This window comes from Rhipicephalus microplus, chromosome 10 (assembly GCF_043290135.1).
Source record: "Rhipicephalus microplus isolate Deutch F79 chromosome 10, USDA_Rmic, whole genome shotgun sequence".
In the NCBI taxonomy this organism is placed as follows: domain Eukaryota; kingdom Metazoa; phylum Arthropoda; class Arachnida; order Ixodida; family Ixodidae; genus Rhipicephalus; species Rhipicephalus microplus.
The window spans coordinates 12453569-12474899 of NC_134709.1; the positions used below are offsets into that span (position 1 = coordinate 12453569).

Genomic DNA, 21331 nt, shown 5'->3' on the forward strand with positions numbered 1-21331 from the left:
CATGCAGATACGGGGCCATTTTTCTCTTTTTCCTCTTTCTTTTTCCCGCTTGCTGCCTTTTTTGTGTGTGTATATATTTAACTGGTTCTGCCTGCGTTACGCCAAGAGACTACGACAGCCCTGACCACTAAAGTGTTCTGCGCTTAATGAGTAGCGAGGACGGCACGTTCTCATGGGCCGCCGTCGCGTCTCTCTCTCTCTCTCTACAATTATTACGCAATGACAACCGCAAAGGAGTGCATGTGCCCCGCCGCGGTTATCTAGTGGCTAAGGTACTCGGCTGCTGACCTGCAGGTCACGCGATCGAATCCCGGTTGCGGCGGCTGCATTTCCGATGGAGGCGGAAATGCTGTAGGCCCGTGTGCTCAGATTAGGGCGCACGTCAATGAACCCCAGGTGGTCGAAATTTCCGGAGCCCTCCACTACGGCGTCTCTCATAATCATATCGTGGTTTTGGCACGTTAAAGCCCACATATCAATCAAGACTGCCTGTCAGCGCCACCTCATACTTGCAAGGCGAGCACATTGGCTCTATACAAACCGACTTACCATTCATACCTCCGCTTTTAATCTCCGTGCGCGCGAACGAGCGCACAGTCTGCGTCAGAATAACAGCGCTAAACGAGAGACAGTGCTGTCTCGGCTCAAGGGCGGACGCACTGCAGGTTTGCCCATTTAGCTGGGCGCAGTGCAGTGCAGCGGGTACACCGCTTGTCGCCTCGTACGTGCAAGCAGACCCAGAGGTCGGGCGTGCGATTACAGCGAGCGTTGTGTGTTCCCGTTGTCGCTGTATAATCCCAAACGGGTTCGCTGATCCCACGTTCCCGTTTCCGCTGCGGATCGCCGGCGCACCGCTTCTTATGTATGGGCGTCGCCGGTGTGAACGTGAGACGCACTCGTAAGCATGCGAGCGAGCGTGGCCAGTTACGCGAGCTGCGAACGACAAATCCAAAGCAATGTTTTGAACTGCACGGTTTTATACGCGAGACTATTCCGCGGGCGATAGCTCAAGCGATGTAAGGATCAGCGCAGGATTATGAGACCGACGGGGTGTTTACCTATCTTGCCGTGGTGAATGTTGTAAGAACTTTCCATGGTAGCGCCACGGGGATGAATGACATCGCAAGGGATTTTATGCGTATGACTTCGTGTGTAGCATACTACGTAAGCGACAACGACAGTTTGTGCTCCGGTGGAGAAGATGTGCGCTGTCCCGATACGCCGAGACCATTAAAGACTTCGCCAACAACTGTCACTCACTGATCTCTACAGCGAAAGACAGTACAAGCGTGGTTCTGTCGAGCATGCTCTGCTTTCTAAGCGGCGTGTGTTCAGTCCAAATTGGTGCAATACTAAATTCCACTTCACTCTGCGATTTCAGAGTAAGAGGGGAATAAACAATCTTACATGCGCAGAGCCGACGACTACATTGTCAGCGACTCGGGCTGGTGAAGATCGTCTAGCCAGTTTAGAGTCCTCGACGTTTTAACAAGTGATCGTTTGTCGTCCTAGCAGGCTACCGCCTTATACAGTAGACTATGCCATAGAAGGTCACGCCGTGAACTCATGCTGGTAAAGAACTTACATCAGCACTCGTGTCAGTCAAAATACATGACCGTTTCTCATCTCCTCCCTATATGTTTGTGGTCCTCATTAATACAATTACGGTCTAGTTTTCACCGGCGCGGATTTTCTGGAGGGACTGGAAAGTAGTTATGCTTTTTCTTTCGATGATTCCTAATGAACACACGGTGCGCTAAAAGCATTGAGTGTGTCATGCGACTACACTGAGTCTTGTCGATTGGCTGTGTCTAGGCACCGTAGAACTCGTGGTAAATTACACGATACACCTGGCGGAGGCGTAGGCAGAATTGTTTTCGGGGGGGGGGGGGGGAGGGGAACACATCTTATGCACTGATGCTACCCACGGAGGCGTAATTTGATGACGGCTGGCCGCAGCACCATTACACGAACGATTGAAAATACGCACACTACAAAGTACAAAGTTCTGGCATAGGGCCTCCAGCTAAGTATTGTACAACGCTTTAGTAACATTGCATTGCACGAAATAAGCGATTTCTCATAATACGAGTATGTATACCTTTCCTGCTGCACGCTCTCGCGCCTGTCAGAATATTCCCTTACGGTTGCAGCAGAATTTTACACGCCGATGTAGCTTGGCAGCTAATAGTCTGTGCTGCTAAGCTCGCGGTCATAGAATCGAATCCCGACCACGGCAACTCCATCTGGTGACGGCGAAATGCAAGAGCACCCGTTCACCTATATCAAGGCGCACGTCAAATAATCGCAGGTGGTCGAAATTAATTCAAAGTCCACCACGGTGGCGCGCCTCGTATCGTTGTTCTAGCACGCAGAACCCTATAATTTAAATATAAGTAATAAAAGACGCGCCTTTAAGCCATCTCGAGGCGTCAAAGTAGAAACATAAAAAGAAGAGAAAAACTCGCAGGGTGAAAGATGAATCGAAGGAAATAGTCATCTCCTCCTTTTTCTTCTCAGTCGACGTCCCCTGATTTTGCACTGCCTCTGTGATCGGCCCACCAAACGACTGTCGTGTGATGATGTCATCGTGCGACGTCACAAATTTGGGCAATTTGTGACGTCTTACTGACGTCATGTGGTGACGCCATCACGTGAAGATGATTTCTGTCATGCACTCGTGTTGTGTTAACGCCACGGACGCCGACGCGTTCACTCTTCGCGTTAGATGATACATATATGACTTTTATCTTAATAATCAAACCAACGTCTATAACCGTGTCATCGTCTCTCCATGTTATTATTATTCGTCCCGCGCTGATGGGCTGTCGACGCAATCGCCCGATGTGTCACTCGCGTCGCATAACGGCACGTAACATAAAAAACCTTCCACAGCAGCAGCAGCAACACGTCCGCGCTATATGCGGAGCCAATGGGCCTTGACATCGACGCCGCGGCGCCTTCATTGTCATCGCTCGCGTTAATATGCCACACGGCTCGCTGCGTCCGCAAGTGGCGCTGTGGACGTTTCGGTTCGCCTCTCGTTCACCGCCGGCCCACATGTGCACGCGCTTGTTCGGCCCACTTTTCCCGCTCCATCGTCCTCGCCGCAGAAGATAGGGGGCGCCACGGTGGACGGTGATTAAAGGGGGACGGCCACCTCTGGGTCTGTACAACGTGTTTAAGCGAACCGCGCAGCCAGCGGCCATTATTCAAGAGCACAGCAAGCGACGAAACTGTAATTCCCTGTGTTCTCGTTCGCATGCCGCTTAGCGTTTTCTTGTGGGCCTTCTTGTCGACATCGTGCTTATCTAAATAGGTGGACAGCAGAGCTAGTTGCCAAGACAGGAAGGTAACTCACAGAATCGTGGACACCAGAGAAGTTCTTTTGTGTCAGTCCACGTCATATGTTTTTTTTTTTGTTCCTTTTGTCAAAGTCCTTAGATAAGAGTTTATTGCAGCAACATTAGGGCTGCACGCCTATATTTTACACAACGCCGAGTTTTCGTTGATGCACCTGTTGCGTCAGGCTAATTGCCTCGGCGATCATCTCACTTGTGAACCTCTCCTTAAGTGTTATGGTGTAGTGTCTCCGGTGGTTACGATACATTACTCTGCTATTTCGCAATAGCTGACTGCTGCACTTGCAACATTCAATAGCACTTGCAAGTGGTATGGCGAGCATGCTATATAGAAAGCATGTTATGCTTCACTTTACCAGGATTGAAATGGTGCGATCGTCTCGTTTTCCCATGGTTCGCTTTGGCTCTCACGTACAGACATAAGCGACATGCTCACGCACAATCTTAGTGGGGTGAAGGTTCGTTGCAGCACGCCCTCCCTCGCCATCCCCATTATTTCAATGTGTGGGGCAGAATTAGCGTCGTCCCTCCTATTAGGTGACGAATGGGGGCACCTTTTCCTTCTCCCTCCCTCCGCACGCCTATAATGCGTCTAGAGGTCAACGCACTTGTCTAGAACCCTCGAAGGGCGTTCTTAGGTCTTCACTGGCGACGTTTGCCCATTACACCTGGTTTGAAAGACCCCAAATTATAGCATTCATGGGTGCTAAGGATGAATGCTCAAGTGAGGTCTGCATAAGCTCACTACGATCTGAGAATGCTCTATCTACTCGAGTAGCTCGATACGCACCGTGACATGATTAGCGGCTTACAATGATTGCAGTGGCGGATTAATGTAGCCACGTGCTGGCCACGACGGTATACGGCATTTCCGTACTACAGCGTAAACGGCAAACCGCAGTGCTGCTGTGTTCAGTTTGCTTTCGTGCGTCGACGTCCCGACTGAGAGCGCTGCATCAACCAATCACAGAAGCGCAAGCGAACGTTCGAAATGCCAGACGCTTGCGCGACCTCGCCTCTGTACAGTACAATACAAAGCGGCAGCAACCAGTGGCGTAATGTTCGGGATACATATGTGTTTGCTGTAGTTCACTGCGAGAATCGGCTGTATGCTATCCCCGCGTACTTTCCTTGGCTGTCTCGTGCGTCGTTAAACGCGATTTTCGTTGAGTTCGTACTGAATAGTAGCGAACGTCGACGCCGTTCAGCAATTTAAACGTATATATATATATGCAGAATATGCAAGACCTTTCAACGTTCCTCCTCATGGCACGTTACCGTCGATGCGCTTCGTGAAGCATCGATAATTGGCCGATGGCTGTTGCACTACGGTCTACGAGGCCCATCTGCGAGACTCCAGCGCTTTTCTTCGCCTCGGTCACCTCTCTTCTACAGAAGTCTTCGTCATGCTCGCGCTGCTGTCGCACCGGGGTCAGCGCAGGTCGTCATGGCGAATGATCTTAATGAGCTCGTGGAACGTTTCTTTTTTTTCCTCGCACGCTTTCGAAACATTGTGAAGAAAGAGAAGGAAAGAACGCGTGCTTGGATCCAGGTGGGCCGCGTGGTGCCCGGTTGGTTTTGAAACTCTCCGAAGGAGGTCACTGCCTTCTCAAACGATTGCTCGGAACAGACGCGCAGAAGAACCTTAACTGCGTTACCCATCTACTGCTGTCAACTGGAAACACTTGGTGCGAGGAACTACGTCATGCGTGCTTATTGTTGCTTTCGAGCATGCGCTTGTGTATTAGTAAACATGAATACGCAAGCCCCCGCACACTTTCGTCGTGTAAGATAGCGTGGCCTAAACTAAAAAAAGCGCAAATTTTAGCGCCACAACTAGCCAATGTGCTCGGAGTATAAAACGTCTAAGGAGAGAAGACATCATTTGTTAGTAAAACTTTGCCCATTGCAATGTCGATTTTATATGCTGCTGAAGTCTTTTTGTATCGATGCTATTTGCGTAATAATTGAACAGTCTTTTCACCGCAGTACCAGGACACACCGTATACGGGTTATCCCTTATACTGTACTATATACTGTTGTTGGGAATGCGCATGCCCTTCTCTGGACAGTGAAGAAAGATGACGACGTTGAAGAGAGACATTCGTGCAGTTTTGGGCGAGTGCCAGCAAAGCTAAAGGCTCATCACCACCACCACCACCACCACCACCATCATCATCATCATCATCATCATCATCATCATCAGTTTGGCCTGCGTTGCGTTTAGCAGCCTGTGAGGCATTTGAGTAAGCCTGTGTGGCGTGTGTTTTATTATGTATAAGTAAATTGTTTTTTTTTATTACAATGCTCGTGCGCTGCAAAGGACGCCCGAGAAGCCAACACTGTGCTATTTCGGACCTTCAATCGTTTATAATGAGTGAACTGGCCTACCAGTCATAACTGCGAAAAACATGTAAACACGAGTGCAATAGCGATGTTTCCAATCCACTGCACTCCAAACAGTTTCACTCGGGAACTTCGTGCCGTGCTGGGATGACGGTATACAACGTGCTGTAATCCGGGTGGTGCCTACAACTGCGCGATTGCGGTACGAAACATCGTGGATTGCCAATTACATGCAGCTTAGCTATCTGGATGCGGCGATGGCAATTGAAGGAACCCTGACCAATGTAAATCCGCCGATTTACATGTGCATATCCTTTGTGTATAAGTGCCACACGCCGCGTTTGCTCCGGTTGTGTCAGCCTTGGGATTTGCGTTGCGGCGTCTTTCCATTGAGCGCATAAACGACATGCAGCGTGAAGAATGCGCGACTCCGATGGCAGCGGGAGTCGGTCCCGTCTCGCGTGGCCACAAGTTATTATTGATTTTTTTGGACCCCCAACTAGCCCTCGGCTATGGGTCCAACCAGTCGTGATGTTTCTGTATGTTTCACAGTTTGCAAATAAAGAATTGAATTGAATTGAATTGAAAGCAATCGTGGCCCCTCATCTCGCCGGCCGTGGCACATCCGCGAAGATACGTGCTCCGTGGCAGCGAATGCATGGTCGTCTTTATTCAATAGATAGTGACATCGGTGTTTCCGGTGCCTGTATTATTCACAGGTGTGCGTAGGGTTGCGCTTCAGGAAGGGGCGAAGGTTCGTCGCAGTGCTCTCTCTCTCTATTATGTCAATGTCTCCCCCCCTCCCTACTAAGTCAATTTAGATGGCTGACTTTGCGCCCGTAATGCACACTCGGGTGCAGTATGAAAGGGGACACCCGAGCTCGTGTTCATCAGGCAATGGTTACTCGTCACCTGAGGATGCAAATGAAACGCATTGATTTCGAGACGTCTTTTCGTTTGAACGGTGAGTGTTCTGAACGCTTTTGTGAATGGCAACCTCGTTTAGTCACTACAACCTCTTCAAGGTGATTTTATTATTCCCTTTCCTACCTTTCATGTTTCCCACGATAGTACATATTTTGTGAAAGTGTGTACCCTCATAAAAACGGCTCCCTACGAATATTGTACTTTCGCAAAAGCAGCGGACGTAACGATTGGACGTCGCTTTTGTTTGTTTCTCGCGTTATGTCGATGCATAACCATACGTCGGCAAGAAAAGTTAGAGCTCACTCGGACTCACTGAACAAATATGTTCTGCTTTCAAGGCTCACTGTGACTCAGACTGGCAATTTTTTTTCTCAACCGGACTCAGTGAGGCTCAGGTTCACTAAACCTTATCTCAATCGGACTCACTCGTACTTACCAACATTATACTCAATCCGACTCCCACAGACTCGCGGCTGAATTGACTTGGGTCTCCTTGAACCTGAGTGACTCGACTTGTGAGCGTGAAACTAGCCTTTTTCGATCTTGGTGCAAATGCTCTCCAATGCCGATATCGTGCATAATCGGCGCTCTACGATATGTATTTTGACTTTATAGCTTCAAAGTACGGGTTATCAGAAATCTGGTAAGGAGATTTTTGTGAAATTCCCAACTCACACGAGATAATTTTATCAAGAGCTTTCCGTGAAAGAATTTGCGTGCACGGTAAGGTCAAGGCGACCCTCCCAATTCACGTCTCTGACCAAAATAAATATTAAGGTGGCGCATGAACGTGAGTGCGTTGAGATATGTCTGAATGGACTTGGTTGTAAGCCGATATAAGGCTGAAAGTAACGCTGAAAACGAATAGATAGATAGCAGCAGAACGAAGCAAACAGTCACGATTAGGCGGGAGGCTGCACGAGCACAGCCACGTGGTCCACGTCCGTCACCTACTTCACTTGCGCGTGTTGTGTGCCGGACATGTGGGTGAAGGACCGGAGCACGGTGCACGCTATAAATACCGGAAGCGCCGAGGGAAGAAACAAGGGCAGTCGTCGCGCGGCTAATCTTAGACTCCGAAGTTCCATGGCAGGCAGACGAGGCTGCGGGTCTCGTCCGTGTCTCTCGCTAATTCTGTGCAGTGGGATGTCGTGATCAACTGTGTTGGCGTGAATTGGCCTTAGATGCTGATCTGCATGTAGAAAGAATGCACATTAAATGAAGTAAACGTGCCAGCACTGAGCAGGGGAAAAACGTGGTGACAAGAATGGAAATTACCGGTCACGTATAGTGCATTGAAGACAATGAATTGAAGACAAATGCATCGTATAATGTATTGAAGACAAAGTCTGGAACGAGAGAAGTAGCTGTAGTTGCTATTGGTCCAACACGAATGAGCTGTAGATTCTTCACTACGAAAATGAAGAAGGAAGGGAAGTTAGCCGTAAAAGCGTGCGTCTGACTGACTACCTTGCAGTCTAGAAAGGAAAATAGGAATTAGCGTGAGGAGGAGGAAAATGGACTTTGCGCGCGTACTGGACTGCGCCGAAGCTCAGTCCAGAACTTCTGAACTTCTGCCCCTACAGAACTTCTCAACTTCAGAACTCAGAACTCCATGGAGAACTCGGAGCTCCAGAAGTCGGAGCTCCAGAACTCGGAACTAAAGAACTCGGAACTCCAGAACTCGGAACTCCAGAACTCGGAACTCCAGAACTCGGAACTCCAGAGCTCGAAACTCCAGAGCTCGAAACTCCAGAACTCGAAACTCCAGAACTCGAAACTCCAGAACTCGAAACTCCAGAACTCCAGAAGTTCAGAACTTCAGAACTTAAGAAGTCCAGAACTTAAGAAGTCCAGAACTTAAAAAGTCCAGAACTTAAGAAGTCCAGAACTTAAGAAGTGCAGAACTTAAGAAGTGCAGAACTTAAGAAGTGCAGAACTTAAGAAGTGCAGAACTTAAGAAGTGCAGAACTTAAGAAGTCCAGAACTTTTGTCCCTACAGAACTTCTGAAAGTACACAGAGCGCGAGCGCGTACTTCTCTCCGAGAGTTTCCCGCCTTTCCAGCACGATTCCTGACGCCAGCTGTCCACGTGACGTCGTGAGGAAATAAGCTCTCGATTGGTTCATATACTGATATCAGTCAGGGATTGTCTCCTACCCTGCTTTGCCGCGCACCCCCACGCCCGTTCTGCCTCATCTCACGTGGCTACTGCGCGCGACTAATTTACCTTCGCAGGTCATGCGTGTTTTTTTAGATTATACGCTAACAGAGATAACACCGTGTAGTCTAAAATTGCGAAATCCTGATTGGTTGAACGCGTGACATTGTTCGCATGTTTGATGAGGAAATAAGTGGCGAGGAGTAGACAGCGCCTGCAAGAAGGGTTGGGAAGCTAGGAATTGTAATAACTATTGAGGTTTAACGTACCGAAACCACGATATTACTATAATGATATCTGGGGTTTTATATGTCCCGAAACCACGATGTGATTGTGAGGGACGCCGTACGGGAGGGCTCTGGAAATTTCAAACACCTGGTGTTCTTTTTAGCGTACACCTGAATCTAAATACACAGAACTGCCTCGAGTATTTTCGCCTTCGTCAAAAATGCGCCCGCCGTGGCCTGGATTCGATCCAGCGACCTTTGAATGAACAGTCTAGAACTATAACCACTCTCTATAGACCACCGCAGCGGGTCTGAAAGCGATAAAGAAACCTACTCTTTCGTCTTTTAAACTCGAGGTTTCTTGCAACGGCCCTTTAACTAAAAACCTTCGCAAGGGCCAGTCTCGAAGAAGCACCAGAGAGCCCCACCGCCTCGTGGGCCGACGACTTCGCAACAGAGGTCACAGAAAGCAGACTGGAACGGGCACCGTCATTAAGGCAATGCAAAGCGGTGCCAACTTGCGATGCCGCATTTAGTATGCACTCGCGGCGTTGGATTTGTGAGTCAGACGATACAGATCTTCCTCGCCGTCTTGAGCTTTCCGGGGATTCCTTGTGCTGGTCCTTCTTCGCGGACGTTGCGGAAACGACCTCTTGTCAGCGGAATTGCGACACGAAGTCCCTTGGTCTTTTTAGCTTTCTGACTCTAGTTTATGTTCCAAGCCATCTGCGGTGCCGCAAATACTTGGGCGTGTGCCATCGTTAAGTGACTAAGCAGGCTGTAGTTAAACGAAAGAGAACGTCAAATGCCTGGAAAACTATGCTTCTTTCTTTTTTTTTTTTACGCGTAAGGTGGAAGCTTTTGCAATGTCTCTTTCTATGGGTACTTCAGAATCACCGAAGCAAATGCCTGGAAAACTATTCTTCTTTCTTTTTTTTTTACGCGTAAGGTGGAAGCTTTTGCAATATCTCTTTCTAGGTACTTCAGAATCACCGAAGCTCGATTGCTGACCCGCAGGTCGCGTGATCGAATCCCGGCTGCGGTGGCTGCATTTTCGATATAGGCGAAAATGCTGTAGGCCCGTGTGCCTAGATTTAGGTGCACGTTAAAGAACCCCAGGTCGTCGAAGTTTCCGGAGCCCTCCACTATGGCGTCTCTCGCAATGGTATGGTGGTTTTGGGATGTTAAACCGCAACAATTATTACTATCAGAATCACGAAAAAGTGGGCGAGTTTGTTTGGGTTGATAATGAAATTAAAAGAGGTAGCGCTAGAACGAATCCGAAAGACGATGTGAAGACAGCAAATGCGCTGTACACACAACTGAAGTTTTGACGCCAGCATCGTCACACAATATGTTACAGATCGAGATACGTCGTACGCAGCCTGTTAGAAAGACACACGACTATAAAAATGACATGTGATATGTGTGACTATACCATACACATGTGGATGCCGCATTGTAGGTACATTTTTTTTACTATGTCGTTGAATTTGGAAACAAGCGAACCCGACCGGCGCCCAGTCATGCTCCGCTAACAAGGTGACGTATATCCGATGACCTGTCATAAGCCGGGCCGTTTTGTCAACCTTAAACTGTCATGAACGAAAGAAGGGGGTCTGATTGAGTGCTCGTTTATTTTGTTATGCCAAGAAAATGCAACAATAGACGCTGAAGCTAAGGAAACGTCCACGGGACATTACTCGCAAGTTTTTACTTTAGTAGTAGTAATTGTGGCGGAAATGGGAAATAGTGTGCGAAAATCGCCTTGGCGCTGGCATACGGACTTAACCTGCCACATACAAGCAAACCCATGCTCTACCAAATTAATGGAACATTGCGACATGCATGTATGAGAAATGAGGTAGACGAAAAATCACTTTGACGCAGGCACACAGACCGAACATACAGCCTACAACTAAACCGATGCTCTAACAAATCAATAGAAGATCGGACGCGTTATCAGAAGGTTTAGCGTTCGATCCCCATCGGCGTCAAGTTGATACTCCATCCATTTTATTTCCTTTCCACTTATGTCACCACTACAGCTGCTACAGTTCGAACATGCGAGTTAGTGTCCCCTATACGTTCTGCAGCTTCGGTGTCTGTTAATTTTATTGATTGATTGATTGATTGATTGATTGATTGATTGATTGATTGAGTGAGTGAGTGAGTGAGTGAGTGAGTGAGTGAACAAAATTTTCTTTGGTCCGGCAAAACGCGACAAAACGCGCACCAAGCTAATCCCACAACGGGACCTAGAGTTCAATCCTGCCGACCCGATCACGCTTGACGGAAAGGACTTGGTCTTCGAAGACGGCACTTCGCAGGATCACGTCCCACTCTTGCCTGCTGAACGTCGGACCCAGAATGGTACTCATCTGATAATTTCGACAACCTGCCACAAGGCTCTCGCTGTCGCTCGTCACTCGTTCGAAGCGATTCCATCGGCGGCGCCAGAACTCACCGTCGCACCCTTGCGAGGCTTCGCGCATCACTGGGCCGGACGTCCCGTACGGTTCGCTCTGTGGGGAGGCGCCAACCTTGGCGAAATAGGGGTAAGGAAGGGGGGTCCCTGCGAGACTTCCGAGCCGGCGTCTGCACTGCGTGCGTCGGCGCCGAACGCTCGGTGCCAAGAGATCGCGGCGACAAACAAGATAAAAAAGCCTGGCGCCATGTGTCTTCCTGGAGAACTTAGCGCGGCGCCTGCTTCAACGCTTCAACTGCTCCTCTCCTTCTCCGCAACCTTCTTTACCCACCGTAGCTGATGAGCGAGCTGGAACAGCTACTCTTTTTCGGTGGCGCCTGGCATACGCACGGGCTCCCGGAGCGTTGAAGCCCGAAACAAAGAGCGGCTAGTGTTTCTCAAGCCGCGATGAACAAAGAGCTCACGCACTGAGATGAATTCGGTGCAACAGAAGCCGCCGCATTCCACGGGACCTCGTGTACCGTAAGCCCGCAACGTGCCGGGAACGGTTGGAAGTAGCAGTGGCGTCGAAGTTTCCGAGACGTTTCATCGCCCTGCCACTTACCTTTTGCGAAAGACACGAGTAAACGTTTGGAAACTCTAATGGTTGAGACGCCCGTGTCCATGCTGCCTAACAGTGTCGTTGCGTATTTCGTCCGTGCCTGCGTCGTCTGCGTTTTTCGTTCACTTCTCCGAAAGCTTTGCAAAACTGGCCTAATGGGTTTGTTCTTCGTATTCGCGCTGGTTTTCGGTAACGTGACCAGGGCCGCTGCCCGGGCTTGTTCTAATGGTAACGTAAGAAACTGCAGCCAATCGGGGAAGCCTTGAATGATTCATCACACGCGAACATTTACTATCGGTATCGACACGATTGATGGAGACAATCACCATTATCAGCCTGACCACAACCACTGAAGGACAAAGGCCTCTCCCATGTTCCGCCAGTCAAGTCAAACCTGTGGTTGCTTCTGCCACTTTATACCAGCAAACTTCTTAATCTCATCTGCCCACCTAACTTTCTGTCTTCCCTTCACCCACTTGCCTTCTCTGAGAATCCAGCCAGTTACCCTTAATGACCAGCGGTTATCTTGCCTTCACCCTGCCCATGACCATTTCTTCGTCTTTCCGTTGCCCGGTGCGTCGTCCTCAGCTTAAATTGAACCCCCTTTGTAATCTTCCAGGTTTCTGCTCCGTAAGTATAACCGGTAAGATGAAAACATTCATGAGGTGATAATGTCGCCATGCGTAGCCGTAATGTGTACGTTGCGGATAACGAAGATGGTGTCATCACTATGAAGCCGCACAACGTGACTTCACATGATGGCGTCAGCAGCACATGACATCGTCAGTTGGATAGCGGTGGGCCGATCACGGAGGCCATGCAAAATCCGAGTAACTGCAGAAAGCTTGCAATGCCTGTGATCCCGGAGGCAATGCGTAACACGTTAGGTGCAGAAAACTTCCAGAGGAGGGAGAGGGAGGATCATTACAACGATTGAATAGAAAAAAGGAAAGATGGCTTCCGCTTTTGAGTCTTAGGTGAAAGCATGAAGGACAATGTGATTTCTTTTTTCGAAATCGCTCTGATGGCTACGTTGCGATGAAAAAAAAACAAAAAAAAACTTTTGAATAGTTGTAGGGCGATGTTAAAGAGTGTTGCTGTGGTGTCGGCCGCGCAGCGCTTAATGTCTCCTTTTGATCAGAGGCAACCCAAAATTGTTCAAAAAGCACCCCCTGTCCTCCGCCGCCAACCACGTGGACTTTTTGATTGCATGTAGGTAAGGGGAACCGGAACGGGGAAGCATGTTTTGCTGCAGACGTTGAAATAGTGCCTAGACTTCGACCATTTTACAGACAAAGGTAACTCGCGTCTCTGGAGACCTTCTAACCGTCCGCTCATGTGCTGTCACCGGCATATCACGACAACGGTGGGGTCGACGGCGTATATGGGCGTTCAAACGATCGTCTATAATTGCTCTCTTAAGCGTTGCTTTATTCGTCGTGTGCATTTTTCGATAAAAGCGAAGGGACTTCTTTGACTCTTTCGTCCACTATTGTGGTCGAACTTTTGTTGCCTATTCAAAAGTTGTGGTACAAATGACGCATCCATTTTTAACAAACATTACTCCGATATTTTAGAACTTTGTCCGGACTGCCACAATCGCAGTGATTTTAACCACATGCTCTGGAGGTGCCCCTCTTTGCAAAGAAAAAAATGAAGAATTTTCTGAGAACTCCTTTCATTTAATGCTCACGAGTCCCGTTCTTATACAACAACTCAAGGCTGTCCAGAAGGCCCACGATGCGGCGGTGAGGCTGGGCCTCGCCGTCCCTACGTGGGAGCAGCCCGTGATCCTACCCCTATAAAACGGGGGTGGAAGCCTTCAGGATGCCAATAAAAGTTTTTCATCCATCATCCATCTATTCATTCATCAGCAGTAACAGGACCGAATATAGTCACAAGTTCCTTGAATATCAGCTGGATAGGGCACTACATTCAGTGTTCCACTGGCAACAGAAAGCGATAGACATTCAGAGAGAACAATTGAAGTCAGTTGATACTGTATTTGAGCCAAGTTCGGAGAGAGAGAAGGCAGTGAGGCTAACTAGACTACGTCCAATCTGCTACCCTACACGTCGGGAGAGGAGAATAAGAGAGTATAAGAGAGAAAGAGAAAAAGAAATGAACATAGCACACCACACACACGGTGCAGGGTCCCACAGGTGGCCGCTCAGTGATGTTGCCTTTCAGAATTGTAGAAGGGCTCGTGTGGCTTTGGGGGCTAATACACTTGAACACTATGCGCCCAAGATCTTTTTCCATGTATATGGATGACCACCCAGTCTCCCCAAGGCTCACTGAAGAGTGTGGCGATCTTGTTCAAAGTCGGGACGGTGGCACAGGACGTGGTCAAGAGTTTCTGCGCAGTTTCAATTCTTGGTTAGTGCAGTGTATCTGACGTTATTTCTTTGGACACATTGAGCCGTTCGCTACTTATATGCCGATGTTACGCCTGGCTGCTCTATTTTTTTTTTCACCCTGGCCCGTGAAATGGTTTTCAGCTTTGCGGAAGTGAGTCAGGCGTTGGTGAGATCCCAGCGCTCTCTCTCACTCTCTCATTTTTTTTGCCTGTCTATGTCTGACCGTTTTGAATGGCTGCTGGCCAAGCCCCAAGTGGTGTGTCACATGCGTAAAGAGGACCCAGTTCTGTACTGCTAACTGTGGGTTGTCTGTATCACGTTCATTGTTCTGTATATACACGAAGCAAATCAGAACAACGATTGCTCTTGATTTTACTTGTAGAACGCGATGTACAACATGTACGACAAAGAAGTACACCCAGGGTAAAGAGTTTACGGTTCCTCTTGTGTTCTATCTTTTTGCTTGTTAATTCATTTTCTTTATAGCATCCGTGCACACGTTCGCGTTTATTTCGTATGCAATCAATCGCCGCCCGTTGAGACTCGAGAGTCAACGCTGTCTGTGAGTACATCATCGTCGTCCACGTTGCACAAGTCACGCTGTACAAAGTCAATTTGATCCCCAGTATTGCCTCTCCTCTCCAGTATGCATATTCATGCACTGATCACCGGCATAAGAATGCCGTTGTTTTTGTAGAACTCCAACTTTCCATAACTCACTTTCTCCCTGAGACTTTTGAGGATTTGAATTTCTTCTTCCGTTAAATCAAGACGGACTGTCCGACGGACTGTCCAGACGGTCAGTTCATCAGAACGACACGGAGTTCTGGCGCATTGCTTCTCTGAAAGCTTGGAAAGTAGAGGAATAATGACGGGAGAAAAAGAAACGTTGCACACCCGTTTGTGACATTTATAGCATATGTTCGCAGAACCCACCTGTAGCAAACTGGTTCCGTACCTTGCTTCAGCAACAACGTGTTCAGCTAACTTGTACCCCTTTCATACATGAGGTGCAGCGCTGCGAGCTTCTTGCAGTAGGTGGGTTCGAACCAAGAAGCAGTTCAGTGCTTTTACCACCCGCAATGCGACTTATTTTTAGTCTTTAAGGCCGAGTAATAAATGAAGATACTTCGTATTTTGTGACTAAAAATGCCCCGTGATTCATACGGTGGTCAAAGCACGCCGTCGGTAATCGCGGAGGCCATGCATGGCACGAGACGCGAGAACATTTTGCTAACGGGCACTTCTTCCGTGGCTCCCGCAACGTTAAACCTGGCGTATGAAACGGCGTACCGTGGTAGGGTAATCGCTTCTTTTTTGAGCCAGAGGGGGTCTGACTGTACTGTAACTTTATGCATGCCTGTGTGTGCGTTTGAACGTGAACGTATCATCATCATAATCATCATCATCATCATCATCATCGTCGTCGTCATTGTCATTGTCATCGTTGTCATCATCACCACCACCACCACCACCACCACCACCACCACCACCACCACCACCACCATCATCATCATCATCATCATCATGACTACGTCCACTGCAGAACAAAGGCCTCTTCCATGATCCGCCAGTCAACTTGGTCCTGCAGTGTGCTTGCTGCTGCCACTTTATACCCGCAAACTTCCTAATCTCATCTGCCCACCTAACTTTCTGTCTCCCCCTAACCAGCATGCATACCTGCCACATGCATATATATTATGAAGTCTTGGTAGTCTTGGCTGCGTCAACGTTTATTTGAGGAAAGACCTCGCAAAACGAACGGGCAGAGCCAGTACACAGACGATGACGATGATGATGACCCAGTGTGGCAATGAGGACAAAGAGACAAGCAGATGATGGTGATTGTGATCATAAAGGGATGAGAACGATGTAAGTAACGAACGCCCACAATATGTACGTGTAAAATTGGTATTTTTTTTGGGGGGGGAGGGGGGGGAGTGTGTAGACTCCGCCTGCACGAGAGCAAGTTCTGTCGGATTGCGAACGGCCAGGGCGGCCGTGAGCCACCTTTATATCGTACGCGCTCTCGTGGCGCGGCTGACCTCATCTCGTTCCCCGTTCGGGTGGTGTCGTCCGTGGCGCTACCCGCGGTGCCGCATCCGGAAGCAGCTTCCGTTTCGGAAGTGCGCGCCAAAACCAGTCGCCGCGCGGTCAACACAACGGACCGTGGCCACCGCGACCGACATTCGAAAGCGGCACTGAGCGAACACAGCAGGGGGGGTCGACGCTGTTGCCGCTTGTTATTGACCAGTGTGGCCAGCTAACAAAAGGAAAATGTTGTAGTATGGAACGCCGAGTGGGATGCCTCTTTTTGGAGACTGTAACCCAGTTTGATAAACACAATGGCTTCGATGCATTTACTAGCACGAGCGCCGAGCACTTTACACGTGGGAACACGAGAGAACTGGGAGAACGGTATGAGTTGACGTCACTGCGCGTACAAGGAGGTTGGTCAGGCGTTCGGAAGATGCGCGAGCATTTACTGGGCGTTTCGGAGCCTGTTGACTGGCCCTTTAAGTCATTCAAAGCGGAAACTGATGCCTGAAAAACATCGACGGGACGCTTGACGATTGAATGTTATTATAGGTTTTGAGTTATTACTACCCTACACGAAGCACAATATAAGAGGGAGAAAAAGGAGAGAAGCGGGTGGGGGGTGGGGGGAGCTTGCTTACACAAATAGGGCGGCGTGGGCAGTTCACTTGGCAGTAGTCGCAGTAATCGTACGTGAGCAATAATCGGCAATGGTCGTAGAAAATCGGGAAATCGCCAAGGCTGACAAAGCCGGTAAAAAGAACAAAATAAAGTGTGACTGTATATGTATATATGCTATTTATTTTTTAAAATTTTTTATTTGTAACAATCAAGTGTAAAGGGGTAGCCGTCGCCAAGTAACGGTGACAGCAACTTCTTTGCTTATTTTCTATTTTAATAATAAAAAAGGAACAGCGTTCCTCATGCATTCTGTAAAGACGACTCAGAAGCGAAGATAATGTTGTTTTTATTTCATGGGTGTGTTCCAATACTCGCCATTTTGAGACCCATTCCGATTCTCACGTAGCCGTAAAAATAGACAGCTTCGAGAAGACGGCATCGTAGACAAATATGATGGAGGCTACTTTGCTGTCTAAACAAGATGGCGGCTCAACTAATTGCTCGGATAGCTCGGATCCCGCCGGAATGGTCGTCTGCACACTAGTCGAAGCTCAATGTGAGTAACGTTGATTTTTTCTTATATTTAAGCTAAAGGTATAACAACTACCTTTGTTTATGTTAGCTTTTTCTTCTCGACGCGAGGTGGCGTCACGTCGCGTTGATGGCACCCAGGCGCTTCCAATATTACTCGGTCATTGTTGGATCAATGTTGTCTTCTAAGCTGTCACTGTCAGCGCAGGCCGTCTATGAAGCTGTCTAGAATTGGAACACAGCCCATGCCGATTGAGTATATCCCCCTACCCCCAGTATAAAGCATTCCCCACTCGGCGTAGCCTCCGAGATCAGAGGCCTTGAAAGCTTCGTGCTTCTCGCGTGGTTTCGTAGTGCCTCCGGGATTGGCTTGCCTATGACTAAGAGGCATTGTCATGAGATAACATCAGCACATGAGGTCATGACTACGTCACAAATTTCGTTGGTCTGTCACGTCTTGATGACGTCATCACATTCGTATTGCGCGTGTTGACGCCGCCGCCGACGGCCAATTTCGGCATTTGAAGAGGCAGTGGCGTATCCAAGGAGGGAGGGGTTAAAAGCGTTCAACACCCCTTCCCCCCACCTCGATATTTTTCATTTTCACCCCACACACATGTACGAACATACATAAAGTATAGTTGTACCCCCCACCCCCCACACACACACGAAAAAAAAACAAAGCTTATGGTTACGCCCCTACGATGAGGTCTATAAGTCTTCCGCCTTCAAATGAAGGATAAGGCAGAAATTATTTGATGGAATACTGCTACTTATACGTTTGTGTCAATAACTTCTTGGCTGCACATGTACCGCGGAGTATGGCAAATGGTCAGCGAAATCATAAATACCACTGTACCGTTGGTGACAGTCACAAAATGCGTTAAGGAATAATGATCAAAACAAATGAGAAGGTAGGAGGAAACGTTGAGAAACCGAGCTTAAAAAAAGCAAGTAATACAACCTCGTGCAAAAAATGAAGTGACGAATGTTATGTACAACAAAGCGGAACGTGTGGTTTTAATGAACCCGAAAATATCGTTTATGGACTCCGACAGGGAGTGAGAGAGGAGACAGCCGAACAGGTCGAGCACGGACAATAACTCGCAAATTTCGCTACACCCATAATATATATATATATATATATATATATATATATATATATATATATATATATATATATATATATATATATATATATATATATATATATATATTGTAGTGGAGCATACGCACCAACGCGTATGCGCCTTCGGAAGACAACGAAAAGCCCGTGCTCTGATTGCGCGAGAACCTGTGCCGCCTTTGCCAGACTTGCTGTTCGCCCATTTTTCCGTCGCGACCTCGTTGCGACTCCTCTGTTCTAATAAACATCATCGCATTTGGTGGAGGCTGCTGAGATCCCTAAGCAGACCTGGAGCTCCGCTCTCGCAAGTTGGCCGAAAGACTACCGTACAACATGACTGACGCAGTCGCCAACCAGCCCATCCCAGCACAGCCAGCACCATCGGCTGCCCCGTCGACCTGCCCCGGTGCTACCCGTCAGCGGGACCCACCAATCTTCAGCGGCAGTGGTGAGCAAGACGTCGAAGACTGGCTCTCCTTGTACGAACGCGTGAGTGCCAGCAACAAATGGGACAACGACTCCAAACTTGCCTATGTCATCTTTTACTTGGCTGACGTCGCCAAGCTATGGTTCACCAACCGCGAAACCGCCATCGCCAGCTGGTCCACCTTCAAGACCCTCGTGACCGAAGCGTTCGGCCGACCAGAGGTCCGCAAGCTCCGCGCTGACCAGCGTCTGCGCCACCGAGCCCAGCAACCTGGTGAGACCTTTACTAGCTATATTGAGGATGTGCTCGACCTCTGCAGGCGTGTTAACTCATCCATGCCTGAAGAAGAGAAAATTCGACATATTCTCAAAGGCATCGAGGATGGCGCATTCCAGATGTTGCTGGCGAAGAGCCCGACCACGGTGGCAGTCCTCGTAAGCCTGTGCCAGAGCTTCGATGAATTGCGTCGTCAGCGTTCCATCGCCCGACAGAGTGTTCCATCACCAGATTCGATCTCGGCCGTCGCACTCGCCAATGGCAACGTTCACCAAGGAACTCTGTCGAACCAGATTAAAGACTTCATCAGGGAGGAAGTCGCCCGACAGATTTCCCTGCTGCCGCATAGTGACGCGCCCACGACAAGCCTCCCTTCGAATATGCAGCAGGCCATACGCACTGAAATTTGCAATGCACTCCCTACAGTTCCGGCCTCTTACCCGTGCACTTCGGTGCCATCTGATCTCTCAACTGCTGGCTACGCACCAACTGCGCCGCCTTCACCTCTCAGCTACGCAGCTGTGGTCGCGCGGCCCCCACCGCATCCAGTCGCCTTATCGGCTCCACCTCCTCCGGCCTCGCCTCCAGTCTACAGGCCCCCACCTCGCTTTTTCCGTCCATCTAATGAGTGGCGCACCCGAGACAATCGTCCCATCTGCTTCGCGTGTGGCATCGCTGGCCACATTGCACGCTTCTGCCGCCGCCGTCCCACGCCTGCGCACGCATACTTCGGAGCTCCTACCTACGCACCGCAGCAGACCACCACGTCTGCATATGAACAGAGGCACTCCGACTCGGATCGCCACCCATCGACTGCTCGTTTCCCATCACCTCGTCGCCGATCGCCATCGCCTATGCGTCGTCGACCACCTCTTGAGGAGGGAAACTAATCAGTGCAGTTCCGGAGGCAAGAACTGCAACTTGTGCGCAATTCCCAAGGCCTCCATTTTCGCCGCAAAATGTTGTTGATGTCGATGTTGAGGGAGTCGCCACATTAGCGTTAATTGATACCGGGGCCGCCGTTTCTGTGATGAACGCAAACTTTTGTAGGAAACTGAAGAAAGTGACCACATCTCTCAGTGGCTTGGTGCTGTCCACGGCTAGCGCGCAACGCATTCATCCCTCGGCTGTGTGTACGGCGCGCGTCGTCATCCGAGACGTTTTGTACGTCGTACAGTTTTTTGTTCTACCATCTTGCTCTCATGACCTTATCCTGGGTTGGGATTTCTTATCACGTCATGAAGCTATCATCGATTGTTCCCGTGCCGAAGTGTCCCTTGTGCCAACATGTGAATTTCCACCACCCGACCGCTCTCCTCTGCTCTGCAAAGTCATCGCTGATGACGACATCACCTTGCCTCCTGAAGCTTCGGTCCCTATTAGCCTTTCATGTCTGGCGCAACCTGACGGCACGGTGGTGTTTACGCCATCTCCGGTTTTTACTGAACGCAAGGGCATCGTTCTCCCATTTGCTGTTCTTACAATTGCGTCTGGTTTAACCGTAATGCTGGTCACCAACCACTACAACTACCCCATTGGCTTACTTCGTGGTGAAACGTTAGGATATGTGCAACCTGTCGACCATATCGATGATATTATTCTTCCCGACGAAACGCCATATCACATTGCTGCAATCACTCATGCGCCTGAGCCATCAAGTTCGTCAGCCTTCGACAATGCTATTGACGCAGACCTTCCCCTCTCGCATCGCCGCCAACTTGTTGCTCTCCTTAACGAGTTTCGTTCTTTTTTCGACTTTCAAGAACCTGCTTTGGGCCGCACCACGACTATCGCTCATACTATTGACACCGGCTCACATTCGCCTCTGCGACAGCGTCCTTACCGCGTTTCCGCCGAAGAGCGCCGCGTCATTACGGAGCAAGTAGATGACATGCTTAAACG

The 21331-nt window shown here is 49.1% G+C and overlaps 1 protein-coding gene across 1 annotated transcript in view; it reads right to left on the reverse strand.

Moving 5' to 3' along the window:
* LOC119180563 (A disintegrin and metalloproteinase with thrombospondin motifs 18) overlaps positions 1-21331 on the reverse strand; it is a 151840-nt gene that overhangs the window by 44052 nt on the left and 86457 nt on the right. The gene's annotated exons all lie outside the window — the stretch shown is intronic.